A 26,612-nucleotide genomic window follows, 5' to 3' on the forward strand; every position below is an offset into this window, starting at 1 on the left:
AACTGTTGTCTTTGACAAAAGCAAGGGGCTCACCTTACTTCCAACACCATTTACAACTCACCATAGCTGTCTCCTCTGACAGATCAGGCCAAGCGCAACTGACTAGCCTGGGGCACGTGGCCACTGGCAGGCAGGGAAAGGACTCACCTCAAGGCCTGGGGCTGCTCCCTGCCCGCACTGCTGCCCTGTGAGGCTGCAGGCCACCCCACCCCTCCCCGCCTGGCCCTGGGAGACCCACTCCCGGAGTTGAGGGCTCATTAGTGTCACAGGCTTGGCATGGGCACCATCTCGTTTACCTTCGCTCTCCCACAATTGATCCATCATGCGGGGACCAAACTGCCATCCCTCCACGTGTTTTTGATTCCCTTAATGGCCCCTGGGCTTTGCTGAGCTGCACTTGCGTCTGACAGGCTCACACAGGAAAGCGCTTTTGGAAGGTTCTTTCTGGTCTCCTTACACAACCATTTAAAACCTTTTTTTTTTTTTAAGTAAGAATTTGTGTTTTCTAATCCTTTGAAAATACGTCCTCCATGTTATTCAAATGTACTATTTCAAGCAGATAAGACATGCATACGCTGTAAAATATGAAAGACACAAACACGTACAGAGTAAAAAGTCTTTATCCTGCTTTGTCCTCCAGGCCCCCTGTTCCCCGCCCCAGACACAACCCCTGCTAAGTAGTTTCTTCCTGGTGTTCTAGCATATGCACCATGAAGGAACTAGAAGCCTCCAAACCGGTGGGGTTTGGAAAACTTTTCAACGTGAAAATGCGGGGTTTGCTCTATTCAAAGTTGATTTCCTAGGAATGTTCTAGCTTGAAAAATACTCCTTGTCACTTACTGTGAGGTTTTTCAGCCCCGGCATGATTGCTGTCTGAGGCCGGATCACTCTTTGCAGTGGGGGCCATCCTGTGGGTCCTAGAAGGCTGACCAGCATCCCTGACTCTATGTCAATGCCACACTGCCCCTCCCAGCTGTGACAACCAAAAATGTCTCCATATATTGCCAAGTGTCCTATGGGTGGTGTGTGTGTGTGTGTGTGTGTGTGTGTTGTGTGCAAAATCACCTCCAGATGAGAACCACTGATTTATTGTGGTTATTTAAAATGTACTCTCCCTCTCATTAGAAAAAGAATCTGGAGGACTTACAAAGATTCAAAACTCCAATAAGATTAAAAATAAACATTTACAGATTGGCTCAAAGTTGAAAATCATTAAGGTTGGTGATGGATATATGAGGGCTTATTATAGTATGTTTGCTATTTTATGTCCATTTGACATTTTTTACAATACAAAGATAAATGTTTACATTATGTTTGAAATTTTTCATAATAAAAAGGATAAGTGCCTATGTTGAAGAAAGCGTGACAGAGGGCAAGGGAAGCAAAAGTGGTTAATTAGTAGACCTGAAACTCATGTGCTAAGATCTTGTCCATTTTGCTGGGGGTGGATTTGAATCGGAGATTCTTGCACTCAACCCAAAGATAGAACAAGACCAGTTAGAAGCATCAGTGTCTAGTGATGAAAAAATAAACCAGCTGCTCAGAACATGCACAGTTTTTTCGAGCAATGAAATCTGAAAGAATTGTAGGGCAATTGTCCTGATGCAAAGCAGGGCACATACGGCTCCCCTGACGCGCTGAATCAGACTCGAGGATCCTGCCTCAGAATTGGTTTTCTTCACAAGTATTCTTTTGAAGTGGGTCAGTAACATATGACTACCGTGCAACTGAGTAAAAGTTGAAAACAAGGCACTCCCATATGCAGGTGTGGGGAGATCTGGATTAATCCGAGAATAAACTTCACAGTAGCTAGAGGTTAGACAGCTTCAGAAATATTATTTCTCTCCAAACATTTAGGGAGTCCAAGGTTACAACCTCTGACTATTTCCTGGAAGGAGGCTGTTCAGGGGAACCCATTTAGGCCGGCCCTGCTGGATCTTGCTCTGGCAGCTGGTAAGAAGACTCAAGGGCTCCTGGAGAAACTGACCATCCTCAGTGAGGTCTCATGGGTAAGAAGAGTTAGAGATACCCCCTCCCAGCCCTCGTCCTCTCAGCCTCCTAACAGGGCTGGCTGGACATCTCCTGGGAACGTTCTAGCAGAAGCAAACTTGATCTTCAAAACTCCAAAATTTCAGGCCGTGATCATTTTAATTGGAAAACAAACTACTTGTTGCAATGATAAAACGTCCCAGTAAAGTACCCAAAGAACTCCCAGCTTTTGCAAATGCAACGTCCCGTAGAGATATGAAGGCAGATACAGACATAGTTCACAAAAATACTTTGGCTTATTTTTTTCTGAGTATTTCAAAGAGGAAAAACAATGAGGATTGAATGATCCCAATCCTTGAAGACTTGGGCAACTTTAAGAGAAATGCAGGCACAAAGCACTCACCTATTTGGGGAAACTGTGTACCGGTGAGTTATTGAAGGTGACACATTTGTTGGTTGTCTTTGATCTTCTGGGGGTATAAAGGTCCTCCTGGGCTCTAAATATACTGCATTTACTGCTGAGACCAGGGAGCTGTGCCTCATTTCTGATGGAGAGTCATCTGTAACAAGCAGCCCCCCAAAGACTTGGGTACCCAGAGACTGCAGGCTCTTTACTCAACCAAAGACTGTGTCCCTGCCTCTACTTGGTCCCTCATTTCTACCTCTTCAACCTTAAAACTCCCAGACTCTTTAAAATACTATGTCTGAATCTCTACTTGTTCAAACTCAATCCTTAAGATTCCAAAATCCAAGTGACTCCCATTGCTCTGGTTTGAATGTACAAAGTGCAAACGTCCTGACAGAAAACAAAAGAGAGTCATAGCAGGCAAGAGGGTCCTGCCTCCTTCCTCTCTCTCCATAGGTTTAAGAAACGCCTCAAACCCCAAGTCCCCTGTACTGGTTTGAGGCTGGAGAGTTGTTTACTTTTCTTTCTTCTTTTTTAATGTTTTTTAAAAATTATTATTAGTTTCAGGGCTACAGAACAATGTCCTGGTTAGACATTTACACCCCTCACGAAGTGATAACCCCCCCACCCCAATCTACCACCCTTCTGACATCGTAAATAGCTGTTACAATTCCACTGACTCTACTCCCTATGCTGTATTCCACATCTTGTGACTTTTCAATAACCAAAAGCCACGCAAGCTTTTTTGCTTGACATCCACAAACACTCCTGCACTGTCCTGATGTTTACAATCCCTCCAGCAAGTAAAACGCAATTGGCACCCGCTGGAGCAGCAGCTACTAGGATTAATAGCAGAGAGCATTGTGGTTTTGTTATTAAGTTACTTTCAGCAATTAGTAAATTTATTGTCCTAATTGTTTTCACATGGCTGCTCAGTGCACATGTCTTCCTTCACTGATGTCCTTACAGCCTTGCTCCTGTCACCATATATCAGCGTGATCGCTGCCTATCTCTCCAAACTGTCCAGCCCCATCAAAAGCTGATTTGCAGTCAGGTCAGCAGGAAGGAGGAGTAGAGTTCATTCCAACATCCATGGCATATTTGGAGAAAACACGGGGAAATTTCGTTTTGGGTGTCTGAGAGTGCACTCTGTGGGGGAGGGAATAGCTGCCTGTGGTTGATGGACAAGACAGTCCCCAGCCTCAGATTTACTGCTCCTTCCAACTGCTCTTACTCCTCCAATGGGAAGTCAGGTGGTGGGGGCACGGGTGACTTTCTGAGGTCTGGGGGAACTTCGTTCTAGACTCAGGGGCTAACATTTCTAGGGCACCCAGAATCCAGCCTGATCTGCTCTGTGGGTGAGTCTGGATGCCCAGGAGTCTTGGCTGTCCCTGCTTCTGCACGCAGGTGCTGGATTCTTTGGCACCCTTCGCTCAGGAAAAGGCTACTGTCCTTATCCTTAGTGCTGTGTCCTCTCAGAGTGGTGCGTGGCAATAGAGTGGGACCCAGGGCAGTGACCTGACCAGGGCATGGGGTTACCCTTGCCCGTCTCCCACTATTCCTGGGGGGCATCCACCACCCACCTGGCTAGCAGGCAGCATCCTTGTAATGGAAACCTGGTTGGCGGGAGCCAGGAGCTGGTGTGACTCTGTCTTCTCAAGTGTCACCCACTGGGTCCCCAAATTGAAACCCGGCCACTACTGTCCCAGCCAGAGCAGGCGTGGCTCAGCATAGCAGGCAGAATCGGTGACATAGGCCCTGGCTGGAGGAAACTTGGGGTCCCTTGGGTGGCTCAGTTTCTTCACCTAGTAAGTGGCCCCTATAATCATACATTCTTGTGCCCACTTTAAGAATCAACTAGAAATTTCGGCAAGAACAATGAGAAACACCAAAGTGCTTTCATGCATATTAAGTTATTTCTGACTTTACCACACAGTTGGAAAGGAGGAGGAAATATATATACTTATTATATACATTTACATACTTTTATATCTTATATATTTGTTATATATATTACAGCACAGCATTTTAGAGTGGGGTTCTGGAGCCAACTGCTGGGGTTCAAGTACCAACTTGATCATTAGCTATGTGGCCTTGGGACCCATTGCCTCAGTTTCCTCTTTTGTAAAATGGGCACCCCATGCCATTAGGTTGTTTTGACAATGACACAAAGCCAGAGTGCTAAAGCCCTGGTCACAGCGCTATCAGCACATAATTGCATAGGGATTAAATTACAGTAAGAATCTTAACAGCTAGAGGAAACGGCATCTCTTGCATAACTTCGCCATCATTCTCCTTACCCTTTCCCGGTAATTGCTCTGATCGTCCCCACACACTGTTACTTTCTTATTGCTTGTCTCTGTCCCCCTCCCGGCCCCCACCCAAATGGAGGTTCCATGCAGAGCAGGCTCTTGTTTGTTCACTGCTGTATCCTTTCCCTCCCTCCTTACAGCCCAGGCACATCGTAAATGCTCACTAACTATCTGTTGGGGGGGGAAATGAGTGAAGAAAAAGCAGAGAATGGCAGCGCAGTGTGTTCTTTGAGCACCTCCGTTTGGAAATTGGGGCCCCTCCACCCCCAGAGGGCCGCCCCAGACCCAGCAGATGGGCCCCTCCGCCCTCCCATGGGTGGGTGGGTGGGGGTCACCGCCTGCTGGGATTTTCACATCTCTCCTGCCAGGCTGTACTAATTAATCCTGTTTTATGCGCAAGCACTTGAGCCTGAAATGGAGTATGTAAATATGTTCTCAGCCAGAAGGCCATGCATTTTGCGTGTGCGGGCCAGGGTGCCATTTCTGGAGAGGGCAGTACTCCCCAAGGCAGTGGCTGCTGTAGCCACAGGTCAGGTGTGGGCTGCGGGAGGGACCGGAACCCACTGTGGTAATTCCACCCCAACACGTCAATTATTCATCCTGTGCCTTTGCTGCGCTCTGCATGGCCACCTGCGGGCCACCAAGGCCCCAGCGCTCTGGGGCTGCTCCGGGGCTCAGCATGGCTTTCCAGGAGGGAAAGGGGCGTGCTGTGTCACAGCTACAGACCCATGAGTGGCCATGAACCCGTCTGAAGCCGCCCAGGAGGGGTGAGTTTGGGGTCAGGGGGTGGGGGAGCGTGACCTTATCCCACGCACCTCCAAGATGCTTCCCACTCAGGCAGCGGGGTTTCTTTTTACTCCCCAGCCTCGGGGACATTTAGAATGGAATCTTGTGCAGGCTAGCCCCAGGAGCCTACAGCACCTGGGGTCCCCAGTAAGTGGGTTGTGATGTAAGAGGGGGCTCCCTGGCTTTCTGTCACAGGGGGATCAGCTGATCAGAGGACAGAGAGAAAGGAGTTCATATGTCTGTTTACTTTCGCTGTGACATGAGCCGGTTCCGGATGCTCTGTTGTGTGAGGTTTGTTCTTCCAAGCAAGTGAAGTCAGACTTTTCCAGGCAGGAGGCGGCGGGTGTGTGAGGTTTATTAAAAATCTTAGAAAGTCTGCCACTAGCTCTCAAGTGTGTTCTTGTACCTGTGACTTTCATCGCAAGATCTTTCAAATCAGCTTTGGAAAAAAACAACGATCGAGGTAAATGTGTAGAACTTGATACGTGGTGAGCCCTCAGCAAATTCCAGACTGATTAACTGACCAACCAGGAGGAGGAAGGTGTCCTTCAGAAGAAAAACTGTCTGAACTCTTGACTTCCATATTCTCTGCTCCAGTCTGCACACTCCTAGTGGTCCTTCTCTGCCCAACTGGCACCACGTTTGTTTAAACCAGAAACCTAGACGCGCTCCCTTGGTGTCCCTTCTCTCCACCCCCCACACAAAACCCACTAGCAAAGCCTGTCAAATCTATTGGCAACATGTTCGTGGAATCTGTCCACTTCTGTTCCACTCCATGATCACTGTCCTAGTGTAAGGAATGGAGGTGTCACTTAAACTGCAGCAACAGCTTCCATTCTTGCCACTTGCAATCAACTTGCCTCAGAACCACCAGGGTGGTGTTTTAAAACCTAAGTCACTGCTTAAACGATTCAGTGGCCTCCCATCTACTTAGAATAAACACAGCTACTTGTGCACCTATAAGGTCTGGCCGGTGTCACTTGTCCAGGCTTATCTTGGGTCATTCTCCTTTGATCTGACCTGGCCCCCCTCATGCAGCTTCTGCACCTGGGGCTGTCTTCTCCCAGCTCTCACCTGTGCTGCGAGATTTCAGAGCGTGGGGTTGCCCAGTGTCCAACACCAATGGGAGAGGGAAACACCACTCTTCAATGGCACCCCACTCATGTCCTTTCAAGAATAAATCAATTTGTAATTAGATGTATTTACATGCATGTGTATCAACTCACATATATTTGTTTGTTTGCTTCTATCATTGCCTGCATCTCCCACTAGACCTCAGACACCATGAATACAAAAACCTTGTCTGACTAATTCACAAATGTATGTTCTCATCTGGCACAGTGACTGGCACATAGTAGGTGCTCAACAAATGTTCTTGAATGAATAAGTGATTCAAAGCTCATTCTCGCCACCCCTTAAAGTAATGTGAGTAGCAACAGTGACTCTCCAGCCAACCGTTTGGAGTGGGGTCAACATAGTATGTCTGGCTCTGAACTCGTAGACGTGGGTCAGAGAAAGCATCCCTGGTCAGGCACGGGTGACAAGCACCCTCCGGGAGGTGGGTGGATCCGAGAAGGATCTGACTGGGACATTTGCAGTGGTGCTGGTGGTCAGATGACAGGGGCTTCCTACTGCTTTTATTTCTGTCCATAACTGGGTTTGGGTGACTATGGAAAGAAATGGGTTTGAATAGAGGTGGCTTCATGTTGAACCATTGCATTCATGTGCTTTGCTGGACCAGTGGAGAGGCAGCCAAATCTAGTCTCCCCAAGGGAGTGGGTGCACAAAGCCTGGAGGGAACTCAGCGGTTCCCTCTCCTACTGATGGTGGCCATTGGGCAGCACCAGCCCCTGCCCCTCCCTGCCATGCTGCTCCACGATCTACCCTACATACTGGGATGGGGCAAAATTGTGGTGATGGTTGCTTCCCTTTTTCTTGCTAAGTATTATGACTGTTCCCTGAACCCATGACCAGTTGCCGCAACCCTTTAAGTTGCTTGGGGTATACGTGGGGGTCCAGGAAATGATTTGTCATCAGGTTCACTATATCTTTGGTTGATCTGTAAGTGTTGGACTCTTGTATACCTCTGCCCAACCTACTGTGACAATTTTCAAACACACAGCAAAGATCAAAGAAGAGTGCAATGAACGACTGGAGACTGCCAGCCTGAGTGTAGTGGTAGTTTACATTTTGCCATATTTGTTCTCTCTTTCTGCATGTATATAGTACATGGTAATATCTATGTATACACACGTATGTTTTGTTTGTTTTTTCTTATCCATATAAAGTAAATTGTGAATAATTATGACACTTCGTAATAAATGCTTTGTTGTCCGGAGGACATTCTCCTACATGCCCACAATGTCATTATCACACCTATTAAAATTGACGTCAACATCATTTACTATCCAGTCATATTAACATTTTCCCAGTTGCATCAAAAATGTCTCATATAGCTGTTCATCTTTCTTCTGGAACCAAGATTCAATCAAAGGTCAACATAATGGTTGTTGTGTCTCTTTCTCTCTTTCAGTCCAGAACAGTCTCCCAGCCTTCTTGTCTGGCTTTCGCTTTTGAACTGTCCAGTGCAGTTGTCTTATAGAAAGTCCCGTGTGCTGGATTAGTCCTGGGTGGGGATGTGGTTTGGGTTGAAAAATCTTCACAATCTTGTTTAATGTATGAGACTGTGCCTCTACCGGTGATGAGTTTCCCCCACATATGGTGCTATGCAGACGTACGTGCAAACAGTGTGCCCCTAAAAAGAATTTATGGCAGCTGACAATAAAAAAGAAATTCTGTTGAATAAAAGAAAACTGTTTTTTGACGTGTACGAGGATGGCAGATGGGATGGAGGGGACCAGTATGCCATAAACATAAATGAATGTGGTTAGTGTAACTAAGCAGGAGATTTAAATCTTTCGTTTTCTGGTTGCCAAAAGCAAAAATGAAAACAAAAACGTTTTAAAAGTCATCTTCAGGAAACATGAGCTTTACGCACACTAGATTTATGAAGTTAATTTGTCCCATGGACCCTTAGACAAATGACATCAAACAAAATAAGGAGCCCTTTAATAGCTTCATAAATGATTCAGGGACATTCTTTTTTTTTCCCTCCCTTCTTCCGCCTATCCTCTCGACCCCCGACTCCGGTTCAAGCCGTTGTTTCTCAGTCTAGTTGTGTAGGACACAGCTTGCTGGCTGTTGGTTGGCTGCCCATGGCAGCCCACAGCCCACGGCAGCCCAGCTCCAGGGAGAGCCGTTGTTCACAGTCTTAGCTGTAAAGGGCGCAGCTCACTGGCCCATGTGGGAATTGAACTGGTGACCTTGGCGTTAGAAGCACGGCGCTCCAAGCACCTGAGCCACCAGGCCAGCCCTGGGGACATCCTTCATTGAACTGCTTCTGTAATACCAAAAGTCCATGCCAAGGACATACTAAAATGTAGCACAGTGAAGTCATTGAGTCCACTCCGGGTAAGTGGATTTCTGCATCTAACCTGATACAGGCAGACAAGTGACATGCCCTGAGGATGCGTTGGATCGCCTGGCCCTAGCCCTTGTCCTCAGTTCCCCTGGATAGGTCCTCAGGAGCAGGCAGGTTCCAGCTGAACCCGGATCCCCGCCAGACTCTGGGGAGAACTAGACTGCTGGCAAGGCTGGCCCAGAGATGAAGCTGAGAGAGCCTGAGCTGTGAGCCCCCAAGACAGACAGCAGCCGCCCAACACCCTGTGTGCAGACGTGGTCACGACTGGACCTGCAGACGCACCAAGATTTTCTGATAAATATTGTGCAGAATCAGAGCTCAGAACAGCACAGACGTGCTGCTTTCTTCCCTCCTCTGGAAAACGTTTAGAGAAGGCCTGAGAGTGAGGATGGATTTTTGTTCTCTCTGAGGAGGGAGGGCCTCAGTCTGGCTCACTTCAGGCCGTCCTGCCTCCACCTCCAGCCAGGCCACCGGAGTGGGTGGGCTGCGAAGTGTGCCCTTTGCAACCTGCACGGTTTAATATGTTGTTCGAACTTTGGAAATTATCTGCCAAAAAACCAAAGTTCATGTTCTTTCAGATATCACTTGTCGATTATATGTTATATATGATGTCATAGAAATTTTTGGCAATAGAGAAAAGGACTCCTCATGATCCCACCATTCCTGAAAGCCAACTAAGTCACTTGCTCAGACGTTCCACAAACCCTCTATTCTCTGTCAACACATTGTTTATTCCCTTTGACAATAAAACTTGTGATTATACGTGTATTATATTTAGATGTATATGTATAAACACATATCTACACTTATATTCCTTTCCAGTCTTTAAAGATATTTCTTCATATTTATTAACATAATTTGTATACAATTTCGTACCTTTTCTCACCTAATTTTGTATCGTGTGCTTTTTCCCAATACCCATAGTCTTTACAAAGTCATTTTTTAAAAATAGAGAAGTGGTTTTGCATGGAATAGATGTACTGCAATTTAATTAACTGCTGCCCTGTTTTTAGACAAAGCCTATGATTTCACCCTCCTTTTCCTCCTACACAAATCACACGTCTGTGGCTGTAATTCAACAACAAAAGCACGGCTTGCTGCTACCCTTCCTGGTTTGCAATGGTTCAATGCTGCCATCACAGGGGAAAGGTGACTGCATTTCTTCTTGCTGTGGCTGTGAAAGATGCGCCAGCTGCTCCAAAGCTTTGTCAAGTTATTGAAATGGAAGTGTTGGAGGAGGGACGAGGACTTGGGCCATCACACAAATGAACCTAGAGCTGGGTAGCTTTGTGACAATGGGTCACCTAGGCTGGCCATGGCAGGTACATTAGAGGCTGCTGGCTCCTGGGATAGGGTGTTGAGCAGGGGTGGTCAGGCCTTGGCAGGGAAGGAAGCAGTCTGTGGGTCACATTGGTGGGACAGTGCTATGGGGATTCGGTCACCCCAGCCTCTCGCTGATGCATTTACACCTAAAGCACAATGTGTATGCACGTGGAAGAGTGACCTGGATGTTGTCTGGGGATCAGCCCCACTGGGAGACGTGGCCCTGGGAGTTGTCCGGAAGCGGTATGCTTCTGTCATCCTGTGCTTGGCAGCCTTTGAAGTGCATGCTCTTGCTGCAGCTCCCACGGGGCTGCCCGAGGCTCCTTTCATAACTCTCCCATTCAGCCTTGTGTTGTCTCCATCCGCCTCCCCCACACGTCCCCCAGGATTCCTAAAAACGAAGGATTCTGTCTTTAAGAGGATTCATTTCCGTTAACATAACATAAAATTGTTCATTTCAATGAATAGAATGGAATGTTTTTAGAAAAGAAACACTTCACCCAGTAAACTGAACTATTGCAATTTCTCTGTGTTGGGTTCCGGCCCTGGGCTGCGTGTGCAGGTCAGGTCTTACCAATTTATTCCCATAGTACCGTTGCTGCGCTGGGTTCTGTCTCCTCTTTGTCTCTCTGGCTTGGTCTGACCATCCCCATGTTGGGACAGCGTCTACATAGTCATCATTTTTAAAGGCTCAGTGACAGGCCAGAGATGGGTGGGCCTTACTTACGTCTTCTCGTCCTGGACACTGAGTCCACGACCGTAAGCTGTGAGCATCAGCAAACACAGCCACAAAACATGGGTTTGAGTGGGTCGTACCGAGGTGAACTGCACAGGAGCTCCCTCCCAACCCCATGGCAACAGAGCAGACCCCTCCCCACGCTAAATGTCCCCGACCCTCTCTGTCCAGCTGGACTCTGGCGCCCCCAGTTCCTTCTTCCCACACTTGCTGAGGGAAGGTGTGGCCAGATGTGCAGTCCCGCTTGAGCTCAGCCCTGCTTGATAACCCACCAGCCCCTCTAAATGGGTTTTCTGTACAATTGGTTGCTACGCTCTGAAATTTCAGACCATACTGAATCTACTTGTTTTATGGCTCAGAATTTCAGGAGCAGCTCCACAGATGTTAAACATGTGAGTCTCTTTGGGCTAGTAAAATAAACCTTAATCAAACAGGGGTGTCGTGACGCAAAGAGCTAGATAGCCCTTAATGCATTATGTCAATCACCAATACAGATGTTACAAGTTGAGTCATTTGGTAGCCTAGGAACTTTACAGTCAGTGAGCCAGCTGTGAATATTTAAGGGGGGAAAATCCTTTTTTCATTTCTACACAAATATATTTCTGACCATAACTTAAATATTTTCTTTAGTCTAAATACTGATTTCTCTTTCTCACCATATTCTCCAAAGAAGCCCTTACTTACTATCCTTTCTCAACTCCACCAAAATAGCTTTTGAGTGAGAGATCCTGCAAGACTTAGATTAGAATCTCACTTTTGAAATAAGTTTGAAGTACTTTTTTAAGGCTAGAATTCTATCCTCATGATAAAAGTCCCCGCTCCCCCTTTGTCGTGTAGCATTTCCTAAGGGCTCGGAAAGTCCCTGGTGCTCGGATGAGGACCTGAGGTGGGCTTATGTCAAGGTCACTTGGACCTGAGGTGGCTTCTGGGTTGCTAGTGTGCCACACTCAAGCATTGTTGTAATGGAGTGTCCCCTTTACAGAGAAAGTGGCTTTTGCGGTTGGGTGAATTAATTTTTTTGAAGAAAAAAAATATTTAATGTAGTTTTCATAGCATCCTGGAAAGCTTAAAGGCAACAATGACTTTTCCATGAATTATTTTACGTTCTTCCTGTGCCGAAAAACAAAAAGACCATGAGAAACCCACGTTTCCTCACTTGTGAAAAGGAAAGAATTAGACTCAGTGAACTCTAGGTTTTATGGATCAGTAATTCTGTTTCTCCAGAATCCATTTGAATTTGAAATACCAAATCTAGATGTAGACAGACATAATGTAATATCGTTAAGTGCCACATGTTATAACGAAAAGTAAATAGATTATTGATTAAATTTAAAAAGATATAACTAATTACATAGGTAATACAAAAAATATTCTCCTTAATTAAAATATAAACATTACAGAAAAAAAAACAAAGTTCACCCTGGTCCCCACCCCCAATCCTAATTTCTTCCTTCCCCTCATAGAGACTATTATTGGTTTGGAGTATACACATAATAAAGACCTTTAAAAAGTGAACTTACAGACATATAAGATACACACACACACACACACACATGCTCGCATATATATATGTTTTTAGTGGGGTTTTTAGTGAGGTTTTTAAATGTAATTTGTTTTATATCTTGTTTTTTCAGTCAACAGTCTGTCTTGGATATCTTTCCATGTTCATCGATGTAGATGAAACACTTATTTCTTTATTTGGGCTGTTCAAAGATTTTCTGTGGTCTCCCATCTCCCCTCCTCCAGGCTGTCCTCCTTGACTCCACCAGGTGAATCTAGAACATAACCTTTTCTCACTGATTGAAATAGTGCCCCTTTCCCACCTGTTCATTCTTCAAAGCCCTGTCAGCTGTCACCCGTGCTAGGGGCTGTCTCTGCCCCTCTACCTGTCAGAACTCATCAATCCCTCCACTGTGTCTATAACCTGCACTTGTATCGCTGTTCACTTGGATTTTGCTTAATTATGTTTTTAGTATCATACAGCCTTCCCTTAATTATAACTACAATTTATCTAATCCAAACCCTAACCATAACCTAATAAATACTGTGTAGGGGTGGAAAATGTTTCCCTTCTTCCCTTCCAGGTTCTTTGGCTGGCCTAAATGCTAAATTGACATAAGACAGATTAATAGGAGAAAAACAAATTAAATTTTGTACATATGAGAGCCACACAAAGACCTGAGAGCCTCTCTGACAGTGAGACAATTGAAGCTCATATGCCCTCCTGAGCTAAGGAGAAGGGGGTGAGGGTCTGGGACTTCAGAAGGAGGAAGACAGTTCACAGGAAGATGAGAAAGGCAGATGTGCGGTCAACAAACGTTTGTCATGCCATGTGGATAAGTCTTTTTGATGCAAGAAATTCTCTCTGGTAATAGCTCTCTTCCTGGTTCAGGCCCCCAACCCAAACTTTTTTAGGCAGGTAAGGGGGGAGGTAAAAACTCATCTTGAATCTAGTGGGCCTTGATTGTCTCCAGTTCGAAATAATCCACAAGCCAAAGTGGCAGATGCCGGGGTGATCGGCCCTGAACCCCCTCACTCACTTCTACAGCTGTCTCTTCTACCAGACTACCTGTGTGGGGACAGGGACACAGTTGTGTTTATTGATCTCCCCTGCACCCATGCACAATGCCTGGCACATAGTAAGTGCTCAATGAAGGTTGATGGGCATGCCCGAGGGGTGGCACATGAGCTTGTCTGAGGAAACTACTGTGTAAAGTGAGGTCAGACAGAAGGCAGAGCTGCTGCAGACCAGCCCGTGGCTGGATTGCTGTGTGTGTATTTGGGGGGGGGGGTCTCCCCCTCAGAGACCGCACCACCTGACACACGTTTACATTAGGGAGACTCACGGCTGCTTCCTTGTTTGCAGAGCACAGCCTGTGGCTGAAATGGAATCTGCAAACCAGCTTCCCACAGTGCTTCTGTTAAAAATAAACCCAACTCTATCTGTGAGGGTTTGTTGTTTTTAAAATGAAGAATATACTCACATCCCTCCAAGCCTGCCTTTCAGCTAAAACCTGATGCAAAGACTTAATCTTTAACTGAAATGCAGAGTGTAACATAAACGAATAACGGAAATGCTAACATTTTGAAGTTATCCCACTAGGGAGTTGCCCACTAGGGTATCTGGTATGTTGGGTCCGTGGCAGGGGGACAGAGCAAGCAAGCATGCCATCTCCAACATTAACATCATATAAATACTATATAGCAGTATTTTGCTCTGCATTAAACATTTGGTTTGCTGCATTTATTTCGTATGTCAGATAATTCTAATTTTTCAGACTAACATATCCAAATAAGGAATAAGAAAAATATAATGGGAAAAATTCCACATCTCATTTTGTATATCAGATGGTGCTAATTTTTTGGATTATCAAATACAAATAAAAAATAAGGGAAAATATTATGGAAAAATTTCCGTAGTGGTTCATCCCTTGTAACCTCACACTAGTTACCAAGGAAGACTGTGATGAAAAGGGGGCATATATGGTATAAGGTTCTGAATTTTTCACCTGCAGAGGTGGTGGGAATGAGATGAAGAAACAAAGTAAGCTGTAAGCTGTGCGTCTCTGTGAGAAACCACCATTAGATATAAGTAGAGACAGGAAATTTTTATTGATTTAAGAGAACCTTTTGTATGGAAAGATACATCCTTTCAAACATGATTAATATGTCTTGCCTGTAGCTTTCTGCTCAAATTATTTGTAATTCTAGTGAGGAAGAAACATTTCTTTCTAGCCAAAACAGCCGTCTGGATGAATACAAATGAGTTTATAAAAGGCTTGGGTTACCATCGGGGCAACTCCCGGACAGGCGACCTTCTACGTTTGAGTTCTCTTGCTGAATGCTGTCAGGGGCATCCTGGTTTGCGTTCTCCCTGAGCTAAGAGCATGGAGGGCCGTAGCAAGTTTGCAGCTCACTCTGCAGCTGATTCTGCCTGTGGTAGAGATGGGGGAGAGGAGGAGGGAGGAAGTCATTTCCAGAACCTTCTGCTGCCTCCAACATGGAGAGTATTTCACTGAGCAAAATTGATTTACCAGCCAACCTGGGGTCCAGGGTGAATCACTCATCTCCAGGACAGGGACAGCATGGGTGGACAGCTCAAGGGACCCACATTTTTCAGGCTCGACTGATGGGGAGAGAATCCCAGGCCAGCTCCTTAGCTCTTTCCTTCAGTGAGAACCAGGCTTGGAAGAGACCTGCATCCCAGGAGGGAGAACAGTAACGGGAAGTCATAAGCTGCCTTCTTGAAAAGGGAAAGGTTGGAATGTTCCAGAAAGGAGAGTTCCCCAGCCCTTGACTTTCTCAATGCACCGAAGTTAAAAGCCTGAAATCAGTTTTACGGATTTAAATCCCACCTAGACTATGGGACTTGGGCAGGTTAATGTTCCTCTCCAGCCTCACTTGCCTTAAGTGAAAAGTGATGGTAATAATAGTCCTTACCCCAAAGGACAGTGGTCACAATTAAACGATTTAAGTGGGGAATGCTCTTGGCACACCGCCTCGCACATGATGCGGGTTGAAGAAATGTTAGTTTTACTTATGCATACTTTAGTAATAAGGTTATCATTTTTACTTTCTCATCTCTAATAGTAATTAAAGGGAGTGACAGCTAAACGAAAATCAACTTCAAGGGTGAGATCAACCAGAGAAGTAGAAAATCAAGAGTGAACTTATAGTAGTGACAACATTGTGACAAATATTGAAAAGTAATAACTAATATTTAAAAAGTAAAAATTTTAAAACAACTTTGAACAAGAAGTAAGTATGTTTGAGTCAGTCTGGATGATCAAATTGGACTTTTTTTCCACTAATTTTTGCCACCTCATCTCTGTATCAGATTTGTGTCTAGAAAAGGGACATCCTGGGATGAGACCGAAACCAGGGTGTTTGAGGACCCCTTCTAAAACCTGAGCTTAAATGTTTTAAGCGGCAATAATAAGGCTTTTTCCCCCCTCCAAGGAAAAGAAAAACAAGCAATAAGAAAAAAGAGAAATCAGAAAATTAAATTTAGATGTCCTGATGAATGCCTTAACAATGCAATTCCCTTTTCCTGCCAAACACGGTGAACTGTTGTTTCTCCTGTGTTCTCCCGAAGGACTTAAGAAATTATTGCATGATAAGTCATTTATCTTTAGTGCAGGTACAACAAGGATATAACCACATATTACCCAAAATGGGGAATTCATGTCACATTATTTTCCATCAGTGAGTAATAGACAGGAAATGGGAAATGGCACTACAAGGCGAGCTGGCCATCTGGTCAGAACCACTCTGTGAATACAGCAGCTGATCTACATGGAAATATTAAAGCAACAAAGTCTGAATCTGTTTTGCTTCTCCAGGGAACTTCAGTTCATGCATGGAAGGAAGGTAATAAAGTCCAATTATTCTGGACGGGGCTGCACAAGGCATAGGAAAATTATCTCATGGAGGGTAACGCTAAAGCTAAGTATTTTTTAAAATAGCCATCAGTCACTCCGAGGAACAAAATCAAACAAACTGATCAATCTCTGAGGAACTACCCATTAATCAAAAGGTGGTGGTGAGATGTTGGCAATTTTTCATTATTCCACGTGTAATATTTTAAGTCTGACATGCTGACAGGGTGGTCGGAATATATGAAATTATCACATCCGAGAGGAAAGACAGTTAAGCTTCGGAGTGCTGGGCCATTGCCCGTGTATCATGGACCCCCAAATTTTCCCCTTTCAAGTGCTTTCTTCTGATTTGGGGCGCACAATACCTGTAGTTGACAATGACAATAGTAAGGGACTCTTACTACAGAGCATGACCGAAACTTAGGGGAAGCTCAGTGTGTCTCCCGTGGTCCTCAGAGCTAAGGTTTTGCCCATCCAAGTCCCATGTCTCAGGAGGTCAGCCTCGTGGCCCCACCACACAGAGGAGGACCTGTCTCTGCTGAGGTTTCGTACACCACACTGAGTGGTGACTTCAGTAGCCACGTGGATTGTGCTCCTCAGTAGGAGATGATAAGGCCCAGAAGAAAGATGAGTTATACTTAAACCATCTCAGGTTTAATGAAATTTGGCTCAGGTATCATGGCCAGGCCAACCTCATGAGCATGATGCGCCCGTAGCTGCCGAGCAGGATTTGACTTTATTTGGATGAACATACCTTAAAAAATAATAATAAAGTTATCTATCTGTTTTTATTGTCTTTCCCTCAGTGGCAATACAAACATCCCACAGGTCCCGCTGCACTTCCAAACCTCTGAGTCTTTCTCAGGACCCCACTTTGCCAGGACAAAGAAGCTGTGGCGGTGGTAAAAATAGAACTTAGATTGAGGACCTGGCATCTTTGAGTTCTGGCTCCAGCTGTTGAATTGCATGGGTTGAGTAAGTTCATGTCTCTGGAGCTCAGCTACGTGGTCTGTAAAATAAGAATGTTGAACACTAGATGAGAGGTCGGCAAACTATGACCCACAGGCCAGAACTGGCCCTCTGACTGTTGGTTTCTTTTTTTAATATTTTTATTTCTCAATCACAGTTGACATGCAATATTATATTAGTTTCAGGTGTACAACATAGTGATTAAACATTTATAAAACTTACGAGGTGGTCACCCAGATAAATCCAATACCCATCTGACACCAGACATGGTTATTATAATATTATTGACTATATTTCTTATGCTGTACTTTACATCCCTGTGACTATTTTGTAACTACCAATTTGTACTTCTTAATCCTTTTGCCTTTTCCACCTATTCTCACAACCCCCTCCCATCTGGCAACCATCAAAATGTTCTCTGTATCTATGAGTTTGTTTCTATTTTGTTCATTCATTTATTTTATTCTTTAGATTCCACGTATAAGTGAGATCATAAGGTATTTGTCTTTCTCTGTCTGACTTACTCCACTCAGCACAATACCCTCTAGGTCCATCCACATTATTGCAGATGGCAAGATTTCATTCTTTTTTAAGGCTGAGTAATATTTCATTGTATATATGTACACCTCTTCTTTATCCATTCATCCACTGATGGACACCCAGGTTGCCTCCATATCTTGACTATTGCAATAATGCTGCATGTTATGGATGCACATGTCCTCGCAAAGCAGTGCTTTGGATTTTTTTGGATAAATATCCAGAAGTGGGATTACTGGGTCCTTCATTGTCTCTTCTTATAGCCATTGTTTTACAGTCTATTTTGTCTAGTATAAGTATCATATAAATATCACTGCCCCAGATTTTTTTTTTTTTCATTTTCATGAAATAAATTTTCCATCCTTTTACTTTCAGTCTGTGTGTGCCTTTCTACCTGGAGTGATCTCTTGTAGGCAGCATATGTAAGGATCTTGTTTTCTTATCCAGACACCCTATGTCTTTTGCTTGGAGTATTTAATCCATTTACATTTAAAGTAATTGTTGATAGATATGTACTTATTGCTATTTTATTATTCTTTTTTTCCCCTTCCTCTTCTTCTAAAAGAAGTCCCTGTAACATTTCTTGTAATACTGGTTTGGTGACGATGAACTCCTTTAGATTTTTCTTGTCTGGGAAACTCCTTACCTGTCCTGCAAATCTAAATGCTAGCTTTGCTGGGAAGAGTAATCTTGGTTGCTGTTTCTTGCTTTTCAGCACTTTGAATATTTTGAGCCAATCCTTTCTGACCTGCAAAGTTTCTGTTGAGAAAACAGCTGACAGTCTTATGGGAGCCCCCTTGTAGGTAACTAACTGCTTTTCTCTTGCTGCTTTTAAGATTCTCTCTTTGTCATTATGCTTTGGCATCTTAATTATGATGTGTTTTGGTGTTGGCCTCTTTGGATTTATCTTGTTTGGGACTCTCTGTGCTTCCTGGGCTTGTATGTCTATTTCCTTCACCACATTAGGAAAGTTTTCCATCATTATTTTTTCAAATAGGTTTTCACTTCCTTGCTCTCTCTTTTCTCCTTCTGGTACCCCTATAATGCAAATGTTGGTATGCTTGATGTTGTCCCAGAGACTCCTTTACTCTCCCCCCGCCCTTTTTTTTTTTTTGATTCTTTTTTCTTTTTGCTGTTCTTATTGGGTGTTTTCTGCTACCTTATCCTCCAAATTGCTGATTCAATCCTCTGCTTCATCTAATCTACTGTTGATTCCTGCTAATATATTCTTCATTTCAGTTATTGTATTCTTTATCTTTGACTGGTTCTGTTTTATATTTTCTATCCCATTTTTATGTTTCCTATCTCTTTGTTATTCTCCCTGAGATCATTGAGAATCCTTATAACCAGTGTTTTGAACTCTGTCTGGTAGATTGCTTGTCTCCATTTTGTTTCATCTTGGGTTTTTTTTCTGGAGTTTTGTTCTGTTCTTTTATTTGGGACATGTTTCTTTGTCTCCCCATTTTGGCTTCCTCCCTGTGTTTTGTCTATGTATTAGGTAGGGCTGCTATGTCTCCGGTCCTAGTAGACTGGCCTTATGTAGTAGGTGTCCTGTGGGGCCCAGTAGCACAGTCTCCCTGGTCACCTGAGCCGGTGCTGCAGGTATGTTTCCTGCATGAGTTGTGTGTGCCCTTCTGTTGTAGTTGAGCCTTGGTTGCTGTCTGCATGTCAACATAAGGGATTATCCCTTGGGCTGACTAGTTGTGAGGACTGGCCACGACTACACTGGAGAAGCTGTTGTGTAGGGGCTGACCTTATGGAACAGAACTCACTTTAGCAGGGCTTTGCTTTCTGCCCAGTCTGCCCTTTGGGTGTGTCATCCATGGAGGTAGCTGGTTGGTGTTCCAGCTGGGTCTGAAGCCGGCTATTGGGCATGCTAGCCCCAGGGCCTCCTGGGAAGGGCCCCACCACAGGCCAAGATCAGCTGCCGCCTGCACCCTGCCCAGGGCCACTTGGAATGAACCACAAAGCAATCTGCAAATGGCCAACCCCCGTGCTGGACTTGGAGGTGCCTGGGAGAGGCTAGGCTGTGAACTGAGACTGGTTGCTGCTAGTGCTGGGCTTGGGGCTGCTTAACAGGAAGTACAAGGTAGGCTGAGGCCAGATGCTGCTTGTTTGGGGTTTGTGAACCTTTGAGAGATTTTAGGACAGTCCACAGCATGAGCCAAACCAGGTGATTTGTATGGAAAAGCCACTGGAATTGGCTTGGGTGTGTCCAAAAGTTGGGTGGGGTGGAGCCTCAGAGAATCACCAGAGTGGGGCAGACAGCATTAGCCAGGTTGATGGAGACTCAGATATGGCAACTGCCTGTGTCTGAACTCTAGGTGTGTGTGTGGGGGGGGCGGGCGGGGTGGGGTGGGTGTGCTCAACAAAGAAACAACCAGCTCCTCTGTCTGGGAAAAAGCTGCCCCTCCATTCCTTACCCTGGAGCCAGACAATTCAGTTCTTCCCCATATGTCCCCAGCACCTTTTAAGCTGCTGCCCTAGCACTGGAGCTCAGAATGAGTGAATCTGTCAGTGAGTAAGTCTTTCAGTGAGTGAATCCATCTGTGGGCCTTTTAAGAGGAGTACCTGTGACTGCAGCTGCCTTCCATCTCATCCAGCCACAATCTCTACTGGTTTTCAGAGCCAGAACTTGTGGGGACTTGTCTGGAACCCTGGGCTGGGGATCCTGGTGTGGGACCCCTCGTTCTTCAGGGGCTACCTCCACAGCTGAGATATCCCTCCCAATTTTTAAGGGTCACACATGGGTATGGGACTAGCCTATTCTACATCTTCACCCCTCCTACCAATCTCAAAGTGGCTTTTTCTGTTTATTCTTAGTTGTAGGACTTCTGTTCAGCTAGACTTCAGGTGGTTCTCAATGATGGTTGTTCTTAGTTTAGTTGTAATTGTGATGTGGTTATGAGAGGAGGCAAGCATAGTATTTACCTATTCCACCACCTTGACTGGAAATGTTGGCCCTTTGGCTATTTTTATAAAGTTTTATTGGCACAGAGGCCTGCTGTTTGTTTCTGTATCATCATGGCTGCTTTCACACTACAATAGCAGAGTTGAGCAGTTGCAACAGAGATTATGTGACCCAAAAAGCCTAAAACATTTACTATCTGGCTCACAGGAAATGATTTCTGATCTCTGGATTAGTTGATCCCTATATAGATTCCTTAAAACTCTGAAATCTATGTTTCTGGGAAGAAGGAAAGAATATAAGGTCCTTGGGTGTCTGATTGGAAGAGACAGCAGTGAGGTAAGAGGAAAGGTCAGACAGAGGAGACTGGATGGGCCAAAATAAATGTACCCTCTTTTCTCATGGTGTTGCTTCCTTCTGGCCAGGGGCCATGCTTTGGGGCCCCATAATGGAAGTGTGCTAGGCTGGAAGTGGGGCTACAGCTCATGTTTTAAAGATGCACTAACCCTTTAGTAGCAGATAATTCCCCATAAAGAAGTTAATGATACCTGTGGCTCCTTGGCACCATTCCGACAGCCTGGACTTCCGCGTACAGCACCGTCATGTAGATGGTGGGTCAGATCTTGTCGGTGGTGCTTCATTAGGGAATGCCTGGTGCCACCAGAGGGTATCTACTCTCTGTCAGCCTTGATCAGAGCATCCTACAATGCCTGCCAGACCCATCTCCACCCTTCCCATCCTGCCACTTGCCCACTCAGGAAGTCACCAAACTACACTGAGTTTCCAAAAGTCCCCCTGAGTCTGGCCTACCTGATCCCTCCAGCCTCATGCCATCTCCTCTTTTATCACTTGCATATTCTGCCTTGGCCTAGGAACTCCTTGACCCCCTCCGACTCTCCCAGTGTCCCCATCCCTGACCACTGTTGTGCTCCCCTGGGCCCAGAGCCTCCTTTTTCTCCCCACCATTAGCTTTGATCTCTTCATCCTTCAAGAGTCAGCTCGGTGTCCAGCTCCTCTATGAAGCCCACTGGTCCCTCCTGCCTCCAAACTCCTCCAGCATATTTCAGCAGACTGACATCTATTCCTTGTCTGCACTTCAGTTCTGGCTCCACACCTGATCACACATCCCTGACATCAGGATATTTCTCTCTTATTTCTCTTGAGGTCACAAGACTGGGCCTTGACTAGGGAGTCAGTGGTGATTTGATTATTGAGTGGTGTGGGCAACCCTGCTGATGAGGCCTTGGCATTTCTTCTCCCTAGGAGATAATTGCCTGGCATATTTCACAGAGCAGTTGTGTGTATGGGTGGGGAGGGTCTGCTCTGCTGTATAAAGGTCCCCAGAGCAGCTTCCATGGGCAGCAGGAAATCAAGAAGGCTCTCAAAGGGCCCAGAACTCCAAGGGCATGAGTCAAAGTGGCCCCACAGCCGAGGGAAGGCCAAGTTGAAGGCACCTTGCATCTATGCATTGTCCCCCCAGCATGTACCAGGATGACCTGAGAAAACGTGTGCATCTCTGGACCCTCACTCACCCTAGGTCCAGTGCCACTCCCACTGTGTGCCATGCCTGGCATAGAGGACATTGGCAGGACATCTCCACATGGCTCTTGTTTCCCATCCTAACAAGCACCACTGGTCCTGCTGGAAAGTGATGGTTGGCTGTGTCTGAATGTAACATTTGAATACCAAATGGCTGCATTCAACCTAGTGGGCCCAGATCCAACAGGTTCTGGATATATAATCCTGGCTATCGCATGGCACCCACACTGACCATTCCTCTGGCTTCTGGGTCTCCACCTTGGTCATGTGAGGCCTCGCTGGAAAGGGAGGGAACCTAATTTCTCAGCATAAATGACTCCCCCATTTTCCTCATGCAGGTTAAAATTCAAGGCAGATGAATGTTGCCAGGGCCTTGCACTGCTGTGGGGGATGGGTCTACAAGAGGCTTCCTTGTGCTCCTAGAGGGCAGTCAGTTCCCAGTATTTTTTTTTTTTTTTTGTATTTTTTTTTTCAATTACAGTTGACATTCAACATTATTTTATATTAGTTTCAGGTGTACAGCATAGTGGTTAGATATTTATATAATTTATGCAGTGATCCTCCCCGATTAGTCTAGTACCCTCCTGGCACAATAGTTGTTGCAACATTATTGATTATATTCTCAATACTGTACATTACATCCCATGACTATTTTGTAACTACCAATTTGTGTTTCTTAATCCCTTCACATTTTTCACCCATTACCCCCAGTGTCAATGTCCCTCGCTTCTGGCAGTTTGTTCTCTGTATCTATTAGTCTGTTTCTGTTTTATTCATTTTGTTCTTCAGATTCCACATATAAATGAGAATCAAATGATATTTGTGTTTTTCTGTCTGACTTATTTCACTTAGCATAATACCCTCTAGGTCCATCCATGTTGTTGCAAATGGTGAGATTTCATTCTTCTTCTTTTTTTTTAATTTTATTGGGGAATATTGGGGAACAGTGTGTTTTTCCAGAGCCCATCAGCTCCAAGTCATTGTCCTTCAACCTACTTGTGGCAGGAGCAGCTCAGCTCCAAGTCTAGTCGCCATTTTCAATCTTAGTTAAAGGGGGTGCAGCCCACCATCCCATGTGGGAATTGAACCAGCAACCTTGTTGAGAGCTCGCGCTCTAACCAACTGAGCTATCTGGCCACCCCTCCAGAAGCTCAGTGGCCGCTCAGCAGCAACTCATTGTCTTCAATCTAGTTGTGGAGGGCGCAACTCACAGGCCCATGTGGGAATCGAACTGGCAATCCTGTTGTTCAGAGCTCACACTCTAACGAACTGAGCCATCTGGCCACTGCAAGATTTCATTCTTTTTTATGGCTGAGTAATACTCCATTGTACAAATACAACACAATTTCCTTATCCATTCATCTATTGATGGACATTAAGGCTGCTTCCATATCTTAAGTATTGTAAATAGTGCTGCAGTGAACCTAGGCGTGCATATATCTTTTCAAATTAGTGTTATAGATTTCTTCAGATAAATACCCAGAAGTAAAATTGTTGGGTCATATTTTTAATTTTTTTAATTTTTTTATTTTTTGAGAAACCTCCATACTGTTTTCCATAGTGGCTGCACCAATTTGCAATCCCACTGACACTGCACAAGGGTTCCCTTTTCTCCACGTCCTCCCCAACATTTGCTGTGTGTTGGTGTATTGATGATGGCTCTTCTGACAGGAATGAGGTGATAGGTCATTTTGGTTTTACATTGCATTTCCCTGATGGTCAGTAACGTTGAGTGTCTTTTGGCGTCACGCCCCAGGACTGAGTCACATGTCTCTGCATTCTGTCATGTTATGGCGCCACTGTTCTGTACATAATATTGCAGGGGCCAGTGGGTTTGGAGCATCTCAGAACAGGCCGTCAAATGATGGCGACATCCTTTACCATTTGTCTTTTGGGATGGTACCTGACCAATTTTCCATCCACCTAAACTGGGCAACCTCTTGGATTGTTTTCATAATTAAAGTTTGTTTTTTATTGGGGAATATTGGGGAACAGTGTGTTTTTCTAGAACCCATCAGCTCCACGTCAAGTTGTTGTTTTCAACCTAGTTGTGGGGGGAGGCACAGCTCACTGGCCAATGTGGGAATCGAACCAGCGACATTACAAGCACCGCGCTCCAACCACTGAGCCAACCGGCCACCCCATAATTTAAGTTTAAGTCCCGAGTGCAATCCCTTGTTTGCAAAAATTGGGGTGAACACAGTCATCTAAAAAATTTAGCTTAAGAATGTTCCTTTTCACATACACCCCACTTAGCTGTGCCCAGAAGAAGTTTCAAGAGATGGATCAGTGCTTTCTAAAGTATAGAACAGCCACAGCAAGCTGTGCAGGAAACCAATGTGTTATTTAAAGCAGTCTTTTGGCTCTGCACAAAGGCACTGGGAAGAAATACACACGGGGAATGTGACCCTCATGTTTGTGGAGTTCCTGCCCCGCTCGGGCTCACTCCTTGCTCCCTGGAGCTGGAAGGATGGAAGCGTGGGGTAAGGAGAGGGTACACTCAGTGAGTGCCACTGGGAAGAACAGGGTGGGGAGGGGACGGTCCCTGCCGAGTGCCCTGGTTGGTCTCAGGCTTTATCTCTGAATGTCATGGACAGTTGCCTGCCTGCAAGCATATCATCTCAGCTCCCCTTCCCCTGACCAATTCCTTCTGGGCTCCCAGGAAAGACCAGGCATGAACACGAGGGATCTGTGCCTGGCCGATGCCAGGGCAGGGGAGGCGGGGCGCTCACTGTTCATGACCTAGTCACGGGAGACAGACCAACTCATTGTTTGCTGGGCACCCAGCAGATGGCTGAAATGGAATGAGAAGCCCTCTTGGGGTAACAGCTATACTCCTCTCCAACTGACCTTGAGTACAAAAGGTCAAAGTTTGGGAGAGGGAGAAATGGCAATACTTGCCTTCGTATTTGAAATCGTGGTTTGTAATTTATGTGTTGAACTCCGGGACAGAAGCATCTTTGCGCCCTGTTCTCAGGTTACCGCCCCCGCGCATCTGTATCCTGTTCTCTGGAAGGCATATATCACAGCGTCCTCCAGATGCCGGCTGCCTGGAGTTCGTGAAAACGAGGGCAGCTGACCGGGCAGGACTGCACTCCCCGTCTCCACAGGCTCTGGTGGGGGCGGGGTGGGGGTGGGGAGGGGGGTGGGGGGGGGAGTTCTGGGCCTGGGGCAAGAATGTTTGCACCACCAGCCCATCCTGGAGAGCTCTCAGTGTCTCCCCGAAGTTAATAAGTAAGGACAAGAAAGGACCTGTGTGCCAAGTCAGGGTGCACAATTTGAGCTTCCCCTGTGGTTCTGATTCACTTTATTTCATGACAGGCTCCAAGCCCACCAGTGTAATTACATGTTTTCTCGCCCAAAGTGGGGTCTGGAATTGGGGAAAGAAAGGCCAAATTGGCTGAGTGTGGGGTGTGGCTGCCTTGATTATATTGGACGTGAAAAGAAGATGAATTTTATAATAAGCATAGGTGCCAGCGAGCCTGCCATTATCTCAGTTTGGGAATCAGTTTCATCCACAAAGAGGAGAGCAAAGATTTTGTTTGGAGGTGCAGGCCTTACTTTTTAAAGTTCAGGCACGAATAAACTTAATATAATAAGAGAGATTTTTTTAGCTGACATTTTGCAATTGATAGAAAATTCTACAGCCTAAGGCCATGAAAGCAGCCTCTGGCCTTCGTATGTAAAACATTAAATATTCTCCAATATGATTTTTCATAGGGAAATCACAACAATGCTGACATTTCCCTTCAGAGGTGAGGGGCGGGGAAGTGGGATGATGGAAACATTCTTGCCTCCATTCCTTGATGCCCCCCCATCAGGCGGCCTGGGGGCCCCCAGTCCAGCACTATCTCTGTCAGGGTCGCTTTGCTCCCCCATCTGCATTCCAGCCCCCCAGCCCCAACACCAGCTTTGGGCCTCAGTCCTTGCTCCCCAAATACCAACCCATACAGATGCAACCTGTGACACATGGAATATTATTTATTTGCCCCTCCCCCCCCAAAAAAAAATCCAAGTCATCTACAGGACTCAATTTCAGGATTTTCTTGGAATGTTGTGAAAATCTGTGTCTTTGCCATGGGAACATTCAGAAGCAGAGGTTTGGGTGGCTCTAGTTACAAGACGGTATGTCTGAAGCTGTATTTCTGTACTAAATGGATATTCATCAGACCAGTAAACTCTCCTCTCATGTGTGTCAGAGAGCCGGAAAGGAGCAAAGCCCCCTGTGGGAAATGGTCCCACCCACCC

The 26,612-nt window shown here is 45.5% G+C and overlaps 1 protein-coding gene across 2 annotated transcripts in view; it reads left to right on the forward strand.

Moving 5' to 3' along the window:
• CLDN14 (claudin 14) overlaps positions 1-26,612 on the forward strand; it is a 94,767-nt gene that overhangs the window by 22,843 nt on the left and 45,312 nt on the right. The window contains exon 1 of one of the 2 annotated variants that reach the window (XM_019730334.2): positions 5,302-5,474. The exons of the other annotated variant lie outside the window; for it this stretch is intronic. The gene's annotated coding sequence lies outside the window, so the exon portion shown is untranslated. Of the gene's footprint in view, positions 1-5,301; positions 5,475-26,612 lie in introns of those variants that run through there. 2 annotated transcript variants of the gene reach the window in all.

Source organism: Rhinolophus sinicus, linkage group LG01 (genome assembly GCF_036562045.2).
Source record: "Rhinolophus sinicus isolate RSC01 linkage group LG01, ASM3656204v1, whole genome shotgun sequence".
In the NCBI taxonomy this organism is placed as follows: Eukaryota; Metazoa; Chordata; class Mammalia; order Chiroptera; family Rhinolophidae; genus Rhinolophus; species Rhinolophus sinicus.